This window comes from Salmo salar, chromosome ssa01 (assembly GCF_905237065.1).
Source record: "Salmo salar chromosome ssa01, Ssal_v3.1, whole genome shotgun sequence".
Lineage (NCBI taxonomy): Eukaryota > Metazoa > Chordata > Actinopteri > Salmoniformes > Salmonidae > Salmo > Salmo salar.
This window is the reverse complement of record NC_059442.1, coordinates 100323475-100340181: the sequence shown is the minus strand read 5'-3', so window position 1 is coordinate 100340181 and position 16707 is coordinate 100323475. Positions and strand designations below refer to the sequence as shown.

Sequence of the window (16707 nt, the reverse complement as noted above, 5' to 3'; positions counted from 1 at the left end):
CATCAAAACTATGAAAGAGTCCATACTATGGCAAGAACAGCTCAAATAAGCAAAGAGAAACGACAGGCCATTACTTCAAGACATGAAGGTCAGTCAATCCAGAAAATTTCAAGAACTTTGAAAGTTTCTTCAAGTGCAGTCGCAAAAACCATCAAGCGCTATGATGAAACTGGCTCTCATGAGGACCGATTTATTTAACTAGGCAAGTCAGTTAAGAACACATTGTAAGTCGCTCTGGATAAGATGTTTTAGATTGTAAATGACTTAAATGTAAAATGTAAAATGTTATTTTCAATGATGGCCTAGGAACGGTGGGTTAACTGCCTTGTTCAGGGGCAGAACGACAGATTTGTACCTTGTCAGCTCGGGGATTCAATCTTGCAACCTTACGGTTAACTAGTCCAATGCTCTAACCACCTGCTTTACATTGCACTTCACGAGGAGCCTGCCTGTTACGCGAATGCAGTAAGAAGCCAAGGTAAGTTGCTAGCTAGCATTAAACTTATCTTACAAAAAAAACAATCAATCATAATCACTAGTTAACTACACATGGTTGATGATATTACTAGTTTATCTAGCCTGTCCTGCGTTGCATATAATCGCTTAGGTACACATTGCTCCAACAACAAACATCAATGCCTTTCTTAAAATCAATACACAAGTATATATTTTTAAAACCTGCATATTTAGTTAATATTGCCTGCTAACATGAATTTATTTTAACTAGGGAAAATGCGTCACTTCTCTTGCAAACAGAGTCAGGGTATATGCAGCAGTTTGGGCCACCTGGCTCGTTGCGAACTGTGAAGACTATTTCTTCCTAACAAAGACAGCCGATATCGCCAAACGGGGATGATTTAACAAAAGCGCATTTGCAAAAAAAGCACAATCGTTGCACGACTGTACCTAACCATAAACATCAATGCCTTTCTTAAAATCAATACACAATACATTAAACCTGCATATTTAGCTAAAAGAAATCCAGGTTAGCAGGCAATATTAACCAGGTGAAATTGTGTCACTTCTCTTGCGTTCATTGCACGCTGAGTCAGGGTATGTGCAACATGGGCCGCCTGGCACGTGGCGAACTAATTTGCCAGAATTTTACGTAATTATGACATAACATTGAAGGTTGTGCAATGAAACAGGAATATTTAGACTTAGGGATGCCACCCGTTAGATAAAATACGGAACGGTTCCGTATTGCACTCAAAGGAAAAAACGTTTTGTTTTCGAAATGATAGTTTCCGGATTCGACTATATTAATGACCTAAGGCTCGTATTTCTGTGTGTTATTATGTTATAATTAAGTCTATGATTTGATAGAGCAGTCTGACTGAGCGATGGTAGGCAGCAGCAGGCTCATTAGCATTCATTCAAACAGCCCTTCGCAATGCATTGCGCTGTTTATGACTTCAAGCCTGTCAACTCCCAAGATTAGGCTGGTGTAACCGATGTGAAATAGCTAGCTAGTTAGCGGGTGCGCGCTAATAGCGTTTTAAACGTCACTTGCTCTGAGACTTGGAGTAGTTGTTCCCCTTGCTCTGCATGGGTAACGCTGCTTCGAGGGTGGCTGTTGTCGATGTGTTTTTTAGTTTTTTTTAGTTTTTAAATCAGACGGTTAATCGGCATCGGCTTTTGTCGGTCCTCCAATAAATCGGTCCATCCAATAAATGGGTAATGAAGTTAGCAGACTGGACCAGGAAGGGTGGGTAATGAAGAAAAGCAAATGAACATGAACAAAAATATGATATATGCAAGCCTAATGACTAAACATTAATTGGCATGGTGTTAGCACTGTGTAAATGTCTTGAACCATAGGCAATATCATAGGCATAGGCTAGGCTGCATGATTATTCAGGTATTCTATCCATGCACAATGAGCCAGTCATGCGGTTCCATTAGTCGGCTTGTCCCCTTGTGTGTTTAGTTTGATGTGCTTCTCCAAGAAGTATTGAGCTTCCTTGGCAGTGGAAAACATGTGTGGTGTGTTATAAGGTCAAGATTAGTTTTGTCAGGTGGATGAAGCCGCCTCTCAAGTTTAGCTTGAGAGCTCAAGTAGCTGGGATCTCACCTCATTGTAGGTCTCCCTCTGTTTCAGCAGTTCGGCACTGAGGTCTGGGTAGATGCTGATCCTCTTCCCTGCATAGGTCAGACCCCCAGATGCTGTTGCAAGGTGAACAATTCACTACTTGACTTCAAAGCTATGGATCCGTATACAGTGAGAGCCATTGACGAGTTAACCCGCAATGTTAATCAGTGGCAAAAAAGCCAGCATCTCTTTCCTGAACAATTCATAGAAAAGATTGCTCATGAAGGACGTTGGGTTGCCCGCTTCCACACCAGTTTCAAGTCCTGTGACCCACACATAGAATTTACAGGAATGACTTAAGTAATTCCGTTTTTTCTTTTAAGAGTTGGATTACCCCTTCCAATTTAGCTTGCACTTTCCAGGTCACGGAATCACACCTGTCACATTCACTGTTCTCCAGATTTTCTACTTCGGTTGAATAGGTATCCACTTTAGCAGTGCCAATGATTAATTTACCGGTTTTAAAATGCTTAGTCGAGGGCAGAGGTAAACTCCACACAAACAATCTCCAGGATAGTGTCGGCCAGCTCTTTCTGTCGTCTGGTGCTGAGAGCCACCATGTTCCCACTGGTGAATGGTGGACAGACAAATTCCAGCTGCTGGAGCGTAATAGACCTGCTAGTTATTTCTTGTGAAACAATTAATGTCCCACACCTTAATATGATGCCTAGTATTGACAAGTAGTTCAGGAAATATGTCTTAATTCATAGTCATTCGCAAAAGAAAGCCACAAAAATAACTAAAAATCTTCTTGACCTCTGCTCTCACACAAATAATGGGACTGCTGGGTTGACATGTCAATGTCAGTAACACTGGGCACTGTTTTCCTGAGAGTCCTGGGTTCAGGCCTAAGTCCTAGGAAACTAGAGGCTGTCTAATACTCATGAGAAAACATCATTCTGCATATTTATTTTTTATTTAACCTTAATTTAACTAGGCAAGTCAGTCTTATTTACAATGACGCCCTACACCGGCCAAACCCGGACGACGCTGGGCCAATTGTGCGCCGCCCTATGGGACTCCCAATCACGTTCGATTGTGATACAGCCTGGATTCAAACCAGGGTGTCTGTAGTGATGCCTCTAGCACTGAGATGCAATGCCTTAGACCACTGTGCCACTCGGGAGCCTCATCAGGTGTGCAGATATACACCGAGGGTACAAAACATTAGGAACACCATGACAGACTGACCAGGTGAACGCTAGATATCGATTCGGTATGTAATTGTAAAAACAATCCTCTTAAAACACCTTACTTATTGCCACAAAACAATCATTGGTGTTGATCACTGCTGCCGGCCTGGCTCTGATCATTGGTGCCGACAACTTGGCATATCAATCAGGTTTTGTCGCCAACATAATACAGTTTTTTTTTGCACCTAGCTAGGAGTTGAAGGACTAAAATGCCTCGTCTGCAGGCTGCCAGTAGGCCCCCTCGTCTGCAGGCTGCCAGTAGGCCCCCTCGTCTGCAGGCTGCCAGTAGGCCCCCTCGTCTGCAGGCTGCCAGTAGGCCCTTCTTCCAAACAGCGGTTTGTAAAAGTTAAGTACATAAAATGTACGACAGTTTTGTGTAACTTGCCTTAGCAGTGAAACTCTGGACGTGTTGACCTGCAGGGATCACCATAGAGGCTGGGGATGAAAAGAGGAAGAGGAAAGGAATGATTAGGCTAATCAATTAAATACGTAGCGATCTGCATGCAATAATCAATTGGCCTGATTAACTCACACTGTAGAAAATGCAACAATTACCCGATATGGTGGATCAACTCATTGATTTGTGAAATAGGCCTAGAAAGCAATGGGTGCGGTGCGTTGAAGTCTTTGGGTGTGTCCCAATAATATCTAATGTTCCTGAAGTTTACACTCTTACACTTCTTCCAACAAATCTAAAAGCATTGGATTGGTGGAGGGAGTTTCCACCATATTTCCTTTATCAGTCATTTCCAGTGAAGGGAAGTGAACAAGTGCACACTTTGGGAGGAAGGAGAGATAATTGGTAGGTACCATTGGACATAAAAACATTACCAACATATTACCTGCAGGTTTTGTAAACGTCTGTCCATAGTTTGGAGGGAGCTGCAGCACAAAGTTGGATGAGTTGATGGTGTTCTTCATGAGGGCCAAGCCATCCACTGCTTTAGACTGCAGAATCTTTGACTCCCAGAGCTACAGATTAAATGTTGGTTTGCTAGTTAGTTGATTTGACATAAGCCATACCAAATATGATTGCAGTTCCAGTTACACAGCAGTATTACTGCAGTAGGGCCTATGCTCTTTTCTTGATTTCATCACTTCAATGTGATACCGTATATTCTGCAGTATTTATATACGTCATGAATGCAGTTATTTTTTGTGAATTACATTTTTACATTTACATTTTTAGTCATTTAGCAGACGCTCTTATCCAGAGTGACTTACAGTAGTGAATGTATACATTTCATACATTTTCATTTCATGCATTTTTCTTTTTGTACTGGCCCCCCGTGGGAATCGAACCCACAACCCTGGCGTTGCACACACCACGCTGGCGTTGTAAACACCATGCTCTACCAACTGAGCCACAGTGAAGAGGGCAGGCAGTTAAGTCCACTGTGTGTAACAAAGTGAAGTCATTCCAGTCAGGGAGGACTAACGTCAGCTAGAAGAACGGAGAGAAGTACCACAAAGGCTGGCGATATTGAGTCGATATCGCCATCTGCCGGCGTCTGCCGGATCGTGCTTATAAAAATCCTTGATCTACGTAAAGTCCCACTCACTTGTCTCAGGTCATCAAGAACACGGTCCTCCAGTCCTTCATCCAGAAACACCTCCCGCATGCTCTCAATCACATCATCTATGATGGACAGGTAGAGCTTCGGCTGGAGGGGTTTTCAAGGAGGATACAAGGAAGCACGATGGATCATTAGTTAGCTAGTGAACAGTATGTAGCCAAGTTAGCTAACATTAACAACTAGTTATTTGGCTAATTGACAGTTTGGCAATCAAGTTAGTGACATGGCTATGTCGATACACATTACCAAGTAACCAAAACAACAACATAAAGATCCGTTTATGGGCAACTTGCTCCTTACCACATGACTTGAATTTGATAGCATTTCGAGGGTCTAAGATGATCGGCTGCTTTGGTCTCGCTAGCTAGCGCGAGGTAAGCAAAATAGCTAACGTTAGCTAGCAGACAAACAGAAAATATTGATAGGAATTTCCTATTTCAATATTAACAGATCTGTGGTTTTGGTCGTTCTTTCCTAAGTGGACATTGCTATAGCAGACCTTGGTTTAAATAACTAAAAACAGCTAGCTACTTCAAACTGCAGGCTGTCGACTCCAACACAGGTGTGACCTTTGACCTCTACATTTGTTGAACCCCTCCCCCTTCTCACAAACGCATGCATAAAATGCAAACGCATTAAATTTGTTTTATTTATAACTAGCACTGAAGTCATATACACATACATACATACAATGCATTTTGTTATATAGTTTTATATGTGAGTGCAGACAATTCCTGCATCTCTAGGATTACATAACCATACTTCAATGATATTGACCTATGGGAAAATAAGAGATGAGAGTTTACATGCTTAGCTGTGCAAAAGGCCATGGTTAGCTAGCTAAACAACAAATTAGGCGATCAACATTTTATATAATTACCCAATTTTTACTTAAAATTGAAAATACATTCCAAGTAGTTTTTGGAAATAAGCCTAAACACTATGGGGCAGTATCTCAGACAGATTGAGCCTTGTCCTGGACTAACAACCAATCTTGCATTACCCATCTCATATGTATATACAATATCCTATTCTACTGTATCTTATTCTATGCCGCTCTGACATTGCTCGTCCATATATTTGTATATTCTTAATTCTATTCCCTTACTAGATTTGTGTGTATATGTTGTGTAATTGTTAGATATTACTTGTTAGATATTACTGCACTGTCGGAGCTAGAAGTACATGCATTTCGCTTCACACGCAATAACATCTGCTAAACACGTGTATGTGACCAATAAAATTTGATTTGATTTGTAAAGCAATCTCAATGAGAACCTCCATTGAAAGTGCTTTTTAGTCCATGACAAGGTTTAGCCTAATCTGTGACTGGGAAACTGGCCCTGTGAGTGTGTTAAATGTCTGCAAGGTATTTCCTCTTTTATAAAGAGCTTCTGCAACCTCCTGTCAATGAATAATCTTCTGAGAGAACTGTAAAGTGCATTGTGATGGTAGGGCTGTGTGTTGGGTTCTTCATTCCTCCAATAATAATATATTTGTTTTTTGTAGCCTACTTCGATTCCTCCATGTAGGTTACACCTAGCCTGGCTGCCAGTCTGTTTCTGCTCTCTTGCCAACTCCTTACAGAATTGTCATGTCTGGCACCCAGGCTAGGTTATAACATGTTAATATCCATACATACAGGTGTCGTGTCTTTGGCTATGCCGGATTAAGTGATATGACATGCTAACTTATAAAATGATTTCTCTGTAATTAATATTACCTGATTAAGCTAATCATGTAAATGTAATTAACTACAAAGTCGGGGCACCACGGAAGAACGTTTATAGAGCTGTTATCTTCCGAATAAACTCTTAAAAATACTTAGTAATATTTTACCTCGATAGCAGTCAATATTAATCCTTGTCTTATTTTCAGTCTCATAATGAAAGTTTTAAATTCTTGGCTATCTTCACGAACCCTGGCTAACAAGTTGAATCAGCAATACAAAATTGGGTTTAATTATTTATTTACTAAATACCTAACTAATCACACAGAATTACAAATACACAGAATACAATGACGTCATACAGAAAACGTCCTGGTGGACGGAACCTGTATCATGGCTGGTTTCACAAAGGAAAGGGGGTTGGGCTTGAATGAAAGAGCGGGAAGATTTAGGAACAAAGAAACAGCAGCTATGCTATCGTAAATACATTATCTTATGCATTCTAAATTACCGCCCATTTGGAAAAGGAAAATGCAATAAATATTTACTCTGAGCTGCGCTTCGGTAGATTGGTCGTAGATGCTGGCCGGGTTGGCCAACAGATCTTCCTGTACTCGGAACAATGTCTCTGGTGGTACATTGGATACGTGGTGGTATCTTCGTCCGTCTGTTAGACTGGATCCGTCGTCCGTCCTTTCCTAGCCCACGTCGACAGCGGCCGCTGCTAACTCAACGGCTAGGAAGTATCACTTCTGTAGTGAATAAGCTCAAAGTTCATACCATTCGCCATCAAAGCTCACGCCGAGGTTGGCATAGTTCTGTCCTTGATATGTGTGTCTCCTTCTAACGTGGAGGCTGCAGCCCTCCCGTACTGGAACTACCTGGTTATCTTTTCGTCAAAGGATTATATAGTGGGGAGGGGGAGGGAGGTGTTTCATCGTTTATAACCCCTTGGTCTCTTCACAGGGTTGGGCCACTGATCGAGCAGGGCACTTTCCTTATGAAAACCCAAATCTCTCATTCGGAAGCTAAAATGACATTTCATCTCCTAACAAACATTTTCAATATCAAACATTTCAATTGCATAACAATTCCATGTGACTCTGATAACTAGAGGGTGTATACTTTCTCAGATACAATTTATGTCGTCCTGTCATCAGTCATAATGTCTCAGATGACAACCGAACTGACATACATACTCATTACGTTCCCAAGCATATTTCCAACTGGTTTTATTAACAAAACATGTGGTACCTTTCCACATTTGTTTGATGTTCCCAGACTCTCTATATTTAACACAGGCTATTCAGGTCCTTCAGTAGGGTCAGTAAGAGAGGGGAAGGGGGAAAGGTATTTATGGGGGGGGTCATAAACCTTACCCACAGGCCAACGTCATGACACAGGGATACAACAGGGACAAACAATAATATGGAATGTCAGCCTTATAGGTGATAAGACGCTCCTTTTGATTTTATTTTAACCTTTATTTCACTAGGCAAGTCAGTTAAGAACAAATTCTTATTTACAATGACACCCTACCCGGAGGATGCTGGCCCAATTTTGCGCCGCCCTATGGGACTCCAAATCACAGCTGGTTGTGATACCGCCTGGATTTGAACTAGGGTGTCTGTAGTGACGCCTCTAGCACTGAGACGCAGTGCCTTAGACCGCTGCGCCACTCAGGAGCCCATAAAGAACACACAATATAATAACAAGTGTTCATCAGCCACATGTAGGTTATGTCACTTTTAAAGATGTCCTTGTATCAAGGCATCCTGTGTATAGTCTTGATTCGAAGGCTTCCTCACGATGAACGAGACTTTGAAGTATGGTAATGTGAGACTTGATCCTGTAAGACTTGATCATCATCACTACTGTGGTGTGCAGCCTGATTGCCCCTGTGCTTCTGTCTCAATCCACTTCTTCTCAATTTACATCTATAAAAAGGACAGACCAATATGGTGTAGTTTCATTATGGAATACACCCTATGGCCCCACTGGACACAGATGTCAATTCAACATCTATTCAACGTTGGTTCAACATCATTTGATTGACATGACGTGGAAACAACGTTGATTCAACCAGTGTGTGCCCAGTGGAGCAGGACAACAATAGAAGAGTTTGCTAGACGACAGTATGGGACCAACCTTGTCAGCTGGTGTCACAGAAATAACTACGCTATATCAGACAATATTTTGTGTTGGATGAAATATATACCCAGTTCCCCTAATAAGTCGCAAATCATGATTCTGCTTTGGAACTAACAAAAATAGAGCAAAATAGAAACAAACAAAAATAACATCAACAACAGCATTAAAGATATTAAACAGCATTATATATACAAAACATTATAGATATTAAACTTGTTATCTAATATAATAATATCTCAGCCCTTACCTGACAATGATAGTGGGTCCGACTGGTGACATGTTTCTGAGGCTGAACGTCACTGTCTGTGCCCAGTGACGTCACTCTGGTCTGTGAGACCACGGCCCCCACCATCTCACACTCCATCGTGACAAACGGATACCAGTCAGTTGGGATCTCCTGATCTGAACCAAGCTCTAATTTACAGGAGAAGGTATGGGGATTTTCTACTGCTGGGAGAGGGAAAAGGGAGATTGTGTAGTTTCTACCACTTGGGAGAGCACTATGAGCAGAATCTGAAAGATACAGGTCTCCATCCTCTGGCACAATGCAAACAACGGGATTTAGTATTTATTTAGCCAAGCTGTAGTTTAACAAACCATAATACTATAAAGAGTTTATGTATTTTAGCTAAACTGATTAGGGAACATAAGTTACATTTTAACATAGCCTATATTGAAACATGTTTCGGTAAATGTAACATGTAAAATAAAGCCAAATCAGAATAAGCCAGCATTCCATACAAAAAGGGATTATCAATAGACCATCATCAATCGATCATCAAAGACAACCAGACTCTTCCTCTTAGTCCTTACCCATGTTCTTAGCAGGCAGTCTGTCGATCCTCCACACCATGGCCGAGTACACATTCTCTTACTTGACTGTCCCCACGGTAACCTGCATGACCGGCTGTGACTCAACAGCACTGTCTGTCCCCAGACACGCATTCCGGTTTATCCTGGCCATCAGGGACTTCCGTTGTAGCAACGTCACAGTGCGTGACACCTTCACCCAGTCCACCGGTACCGGCACACGGATCAGAACGTTCTCGCAGAGCGGCTCAGTCTCCGACACTCCGGTAAATGACGGGAAGGCGGCTGACATGTTGAGAAAGGCTTGGAGTTCCACGTAGGCCCCTTGGACAGTCACCACGGCTTTGACGGAGAACGGTAGGTTAGTACATCCCAGGGCTAACGTCTTGTAGCGCATCAGTTCTACTCTACAGGCATCCGGAGGAGAGAACTTGAGCAGCCGGGACCTGTGGAACTCCAAGTCATTGATGCACTTGTGGAAGGGGCAGTCACTGATCTCCATCCAGCCCTCAAGGAGGTCGTCCTGAAAGACCACAATGGAAATTAAAGGACCACAATTGAAATAGACCTAAGTCGACCTTTTTGTGTCATCCTGGATACTTCTACTAATTGTGTTGTCTTTTGATATGCAGGTTAAATTGTATGTTTGTGTTGGTATGTGTGTTAAGAAATGAACACCCAACCTCCTCAGAGCCAGAGCCGTAGCTGGCGTCGAAGCGGAGAAGCCCTAGGTCGTTGAGAGCCAGGAAACACTCCCCTGGTCCGTTGAGGAACGCCAGGCAGTGGATCCTCGTCATGGCTGCCCGATCCATCACCACACCGTCCTTAAAATGTATTTTAAGATTTTAGTCAGAGGTCGAGTGGCAAAAAAAGGATCCCCAAGGAGCATGCAATATGTCAAAAACAGGCGCTAAGGAGTCATTTTTGTGAATGATTTTAGCAAAAGACATTCATAGAAATGTATAACCTTCTTATTTAGGCTCTCAATTTTTATATAATAAGTAACAGCAAGTAATTCATGAGTTTTTAATAACGACCTGTAATAACGCTGAAATACCAATGAACTACACTAACTACTAGGTACATTTCCTGAAGAGACTGTGTGTGCTATCTTACGGTAGTTGTATGGTAGTGAAAGAAGAAGTAAATGTACCTTGTCCAGCTGCACCCAGAGGTGGTCTGTGATCTGCAGTGTCATCTCCTGTTCCTTGTAGTGCTGTTTTTGCGACAGGGGCGGAGTCAGCCTAAGAATCTCCTCCTCCATGGTCTCTAACAGATCCTCCATGTCGCCGTATTCCGTGGTTCCAAATTTCAGCAGCTGCTCCACCTCAGCCTCGTGGGACACCTCCAGCTTCCAATCAAATTTTATGCATTGTGGATTGTTGATTAAACGCCAAGCTTTTAAACGTGATTAAAAAAATGTAAAATGCCCTCTTACCTTGTGGTGGTAGCGCTTCTTCTCTGTGTAAGACACATGCTCCACCTTCACTCTCTGGATCTTACGAGGCTCTCTGTTGCTCTCCAGCTTGAGATCTGACAACCTGCAGTGAGGCTGCAGCTGGAACTCTTTGAAGGGCTTCTCCAGTCCTTTCTCATAGTACATCTGGAGCACCCCTCTATACAGCAGACGCAGGTAAATGGGGCCCCACTGTCGGGACGACATTCGGTTTTTCTTCTCCGGGATCCTCAGCATTAAAGACCAGCCGTCTCTCTTCTCGCTACGGAACAGACTGTGAGAGACAAAGGCTGCTGATGGTCCCTCCCTGATGTCCTCCCTGTCTCTTACTCCTCTCCTCCCCCCTCTATCCATCCCTACTCCTTCCTCAGTATCGTTGTCTTCCTCAGCCCGCCGGCCCTCCAGCTTGTGGCAGATGTAGGAGTAGGAGCTCTGGAGGTGGTCTGGTCGAGGAGGATCGTTGCCGTCTTTCGGCTGGATGAAGAAGCAAGGCAGACTAGAACCTCCACCCTCAGAGTCGGAAGAGGAGCTCCCAGAGTCCATGCTATGCTCACCAGCCCCCTCCCAGAATGGGTTGAAATGTCCCGGGTCCCCCTGGAAGGAGGGGAACGGGACCATCGGAGACAGAGATGTCACTCTGGAGATGTGGGGTGGTGCCTGTGTGGGTGGCCTGGTCTAGGCCTGGGGGAGAAGAAGAATGCACGGTGGCAGAGGCAGAGGAGGAACTAGAGAAACTATGGAAGAAGTTGTGCTGATCGCGGGACCTGCAATGGAAAGGTAATGCACTGCTAGGAGGAGCCTCCCTTACCGGCGTGCAGAGAGGAGTGTTGCAGGGCACACAGGAACTTCCATTGATGTTAAAGTGCATTGGAGGGGAGCTGAATTCAAGGGAACTGCTGAAGCTCCAGGATGGATCTCCCACTGGGGGCAGTACCAGCTTTAGGCCATTGGGACGGGGGACTGTCTTTAACCCTGTCGTTGTCACACTACCTGGGGGTGTCTTCAGGGCTGTAGAGGCATAGGATGGGGGTGACCCTATCTTTGCCCCTGGTGACTTCAGGGGTGTTGAGGCCAACTTTGTCCCACTCCCTGGGATCTTCAGGGGTGTTGAGGCAAAAGAAGGGGACGTAGATGTAGTACACTCATCCTCGAAGGTCAACCAGTTTGGATTGTTCATGGAGCACATGGCTGGGGTTTTTTGGCGTCCAGGTTCAAGTCAGTACTTCCTGGTTCTGTTGTTGACGTTATCCTCAGATTCCACCACAGAGGCCTTCCCTGCTGAAAAGCTGAACAAAACATTGTCATAGATTAGAACACACAGAGTAACAGCATACAATGTTTTTCTGTAGAATCTACAGGTATCAGTGGAGGCTGGTGGGAGGAGCTATAGGAGGATGGACTCATTGTAATGGCTGGAATGGAATTAATGGAACAGAGTCAAACATATGGTTTCCATATGTATGATGTGTTTTATACCATTCTATGAATTCCATTCCAGCCATTACAATGAGCCCGTCCTCCAATAGCGCCTCCCACCAGCCTCCTCTGACAGGTATTATATATTGGTGCATTTGCTATGAAATATACTGTATCAGGCATCTCTTATTTACACCAATACATAACCTCACAATCCCCCCTAGTGAGCATTCTGTCTAAGAGACCTCTCCTACAGTTAGTGTTGCTAAATTAGACAGTTTTCATAATCAACATTTGGGCTCCTTTTAGTAGAATTTTGTGGGATTTTGGCTCAGATTAATCTGCAAAGTGTCATAAAAATCTGCCAACACAGTGCAGTTAGATGATGTTCCCTCAGCCGATCGGCAACATGAAATTTCCCACATGACTGGTTTAATTATTTAATAGCTGGCGAGTTGACTGTTGGTTTAATTATTCAATAGCTGGCGAGTTGACTGTTAGTTTAATTATTCAATAGCTGGCGAGTTGACTGTTGGTTTAATTATTCAATAGCTGGCGAGTTGACTGTTGGTTTAATTATTCAATAGCTGGCGAGTTGAGTTGTTTCTTTTATTGGTGGAAATTCAGCAAATAGTGCCATGTGGTAATATTTAGCCCAACACAAGAGAACAATACTGAATACATAAAGAAGTTAGAGAGGAGGAGAAAGTAACATCTTGCTCTTTGCGGTGATTGTGTCTTGTCACCAGTCAACCACACACACAATCCCTGTGTTCTCCCACTGGAATTGAGGAGGATAAATATAGAAACACTGAACATACTAGTGGACACCGATGAGTAACATCTGTCTAAACGCTACAGGTGCAGCCTTGTTGAATGAAAAGGCAGAGAGGTGCAGCTCTGCTCTGTCAGCAACTACCAGAGGAATTGGGGTCGATTTCAATTTGTGTTGGACTTCAGACGTCAGCTCCCTCCTATTCAAAGGTGGTGAAAAGTGGAATACATTGGAGTTGGAATAAAATGTAGGGTTTTGTAAATTGTACATAGATAGTGATGGATGAAAATACCATGGTCTAGTAGGAAATGTGGAAGATGGAATGGAACTGAATTAGAGGGGTTAGGTGGAGGGGAAAACAAAGCTTGGGTAGTGTTCATTACACCAAATAGAAGAAAACAGACAGGGTTTCCTTGGACTTGTCCAATAAGAAATACATATTTTTGTTTTCTGTTGAAAAACGTTTTGCTAATGAATACAAGGACACTGCTCTGCTCTCTAGTCAGTTTTAGCAGCATTCAGGAAATGTGTCACTGGCACTCGAGCAGAGAACCAATCACCTCTCTTTATTCACCACCAGTATGAAACCATCTGTGATAACTAGGCTGTGGAACACTGGAACAGCTGGTGAGATATGGGGGACAGACACTACTACTTAACTCATATGACTTAATGAGTTACGCCTAATATATTGTAAACCTCATCCCCAGGCTAACTGCCAAAGAGCCGGCTGGTGGCCAAATATAATAAAACGATTACTACATAGTCTATTATGTGGTAGCAGTTGATTCCTTTGGTAGAGCTGTGGAAATATTGCCTTGTCCCAGATCTGTTTTGCAAGACATCACTAACAGATCTGGGACCAGGATATTGGAAATATAGGCTAGTACATTAACCTGAGCTCTGATGTCATCCATGCCCTCCACCATAGCCTTGACACCAGCTGTCATAAGTTTGCATGTTAGAGAATACTGTATGGTGTAATGTCTTGCAATGCCAGACTACCTCCACCCCAGCACATTGGAGAGCAGACACGCTGTAATCATCATACAATCTAGCAATTGATTCCCAGTCAACAGAAGCAAAACACCGGTTTCAATCTGTATCCGTCACAGCCACCAACCTCACCACAGAGATACAGGCCTAATTTATGAAAAATAATCTAAGCACAGTAGTTATTCTGCAATCTCTGCCTCCTCACCAACTCCCTACCCCCACTATTACATTTACCACAGCCAATGGGTTATAGCCTACAGTAAGTATGAAGACAACTAGTGGCACTGGAAAAGTTCCTTTCATGCTATAAATAACTATGGAGGGAGCTCAGTGGCTGTAGGAGCCCAAGGGAGCGTCTCAGAGTAGAAATGCTGATCTAGGATCAGTTTCGCCTTTTAGATCTTAATGAATAAGATTGCATGGACCTGATCCTCGATCAGCACTTCTACTCTGAGACTTTTGTATTTTTATTTAACTAGGGAAGTCAGTTAAGAACAAATTCTTATTTACAATGATGGCCTACACCGGCCAAACCCGGACGACACTGGGACAATTGTGCACGCCCTATCCCAATCACGGCCGGTTGTGATACAGCCTGAAATCGAACCAGGATCTGTAGTGGCACCTCTAGCACTGAGATGCAGTGCTTTAGACCGCTGCGCCACTCAGGAGCCCAAATTATACATACTGGGCCCAGAATGGTAATGGGGCTGTCAAGGCTTGGAGAGCTGGGTCATTCTAATGAGGACTAAGGAAGTTAGATATGGCAGGTATGTCTGTTAGGGTTCACCCTCAGCTTCTCCCTCCGTCTTATGGACTGAACTGTGGTTTGATCTAGCAGTGTTCCAAGAAAGATCGAACCTTGTAGACTACAGGCTAACTGAGCTATTGTTTCAAAAGTGCATCAGCCTTAACGCCATATTCTGCCATTGTCCCTGCTGTTTAATGGTTATTTCAATTAATCCCATTGATTCAGGCCTGTTGAAATTACAGAATGTGGCTTCTAGGGAAGAAGAACCTTGTATTGAGGCTTCCTGAACCTTGCTCCAGGCCAATAATGGAAAACTCCTGGAGGCAATTTCACTCCCAGACAGTACTGCCACCTCCAGCAGCCTGTTACAAAGAGATGGCGCAGAGAAATAGCCTGGTCCCAGATGTATTGTCATGCTAGCAGGAGTTGGCATGAGAGTACAAACGGATTCAGGACCAGGCTAGTAGCAGGGGGAATGAAAGGTTGCTAAATCTGCAGAGGCAGAAGAAAGACATTCCTATCATTCCTAAGGGACAGAGCAACATGCACACAGGAAATACCAGCCTACTCTTCTGCTCCCACACAACTCACTGTCACTGGGTTCACAGACAATATAGATCACATTTATTGCACTGTACTGTAGATGTCACTCATGTCTGGTTGCTCATGTTGGCAGAGTTATGATTAAAATCTGAACTTTTAGATGGCTTTTTCCCCAGACACAGATTAAACCTAATCCTAATTAGTTTTTTAGTCCAGGACTAAAATTAAAAAGGTGGTGTCTGTGAAACCACCTTTACTGTACGAGCCTATTTTGTAAGGGCAAGCCTGCTCAGTGGTCTGATAACTAAATAAGAAGCATCTGATCATAATGTTTGCATCATATGATAGCTCGCTCTCCAGTAATGTTTGTCTCACATGATATAAATCATCCTTTTATAATGACTTGAAATGAGGGAGACAGTGCTGCTGCCTCTGTGAATGAAGATAAAGAGAGGGAAACACCAAAGCGCCTACACGATGGCTATGGAACTTTTTAACTTCAGGTAATGTATTTCCCAACAGGCTCTTTTCAAATAGCTACAAGACAATTACTTGAGTAAGTGACAAACTAGCCACATTTAGAAAAAGATCCACCTCAATGTGACTTCCCTTGTTAAATCAAGAACCGTCTGGTTGTGTAGTCTGTAAAACTGTCAGACGGAGGTGATGGGAGGTGAGTTGAGTCACGGACATATTTATTTTCTTACTTGCATCCATTGCTCTGTATATGCATTATTTGAGTGTGGTTACATTTCTCCAGCCCCATCACTCAGGTGTTTACCAAAACAAGTGGCAGGTCGAATCCCAGATTGCCCCTTTAAAAGTTGTCATCGTGACCTTATTTAACTTGTTCAGTGGAATTGACATGAATTTCTATTAGACTACTGTTTTCTGAGTGTTTGAGCGTATCGTTTTGCTCCAGAACTTTGACAGAATTCTTAATAGAAGAATATCCCATTTAATTTGGAATCAAAGACTCCCTGCTGTGACTGAAGAGATTCATGCCTCCTGTAAGTGCTACTCTGTACTGCAAGTCCCCCTACTATTGTGCTGAATTAACTGTGTGATGACCCATTTCAACAGGGAATAAAATAGACTACAGTCCCTACCTTTGCAAAAACTGTTCTGTGTGTGGGTGTTCTGTGTGGGTTTGGTGTGTGCGCCTGGGTGTGTGTGTGTGCATGCATATGTTTTGTGTGAATTTCTGTGTTGACCCTGTGCTGACACTGTCCTCTAATGTCCCAAGGAAACTTAAATCAGCATGGCTTGATTAGAACA

At 43.1% G+C, this 16707-nt stretch overlaps 1 non-coding gene and 1 pseudogene across 1 annotated transcript; both read right to left on the bottom strand.

Annotated features, from left to right (window-relative positions):
- The window catches only part of LOC106611120 (stonin-1-like), a 32879-nt pseudogene extending 20730 nt beyond the window's left edge, over positions 1-12149 (bottom strand).
- On the bottom strand, positions 4567-4665 carry trnav-uac (transfer RNA valine (anticodon UAC)). The gene is made up of 2 exons: positions 4623-4665; positions 4567-4602 (listed from the first exon to the last, which is right to left on the bottom strand). It is a non-coding gene; the product is annotated as a tRNA-Val (tRNA).
- Positions 12150-16707: the final 4558 nt, after the last annotated feature.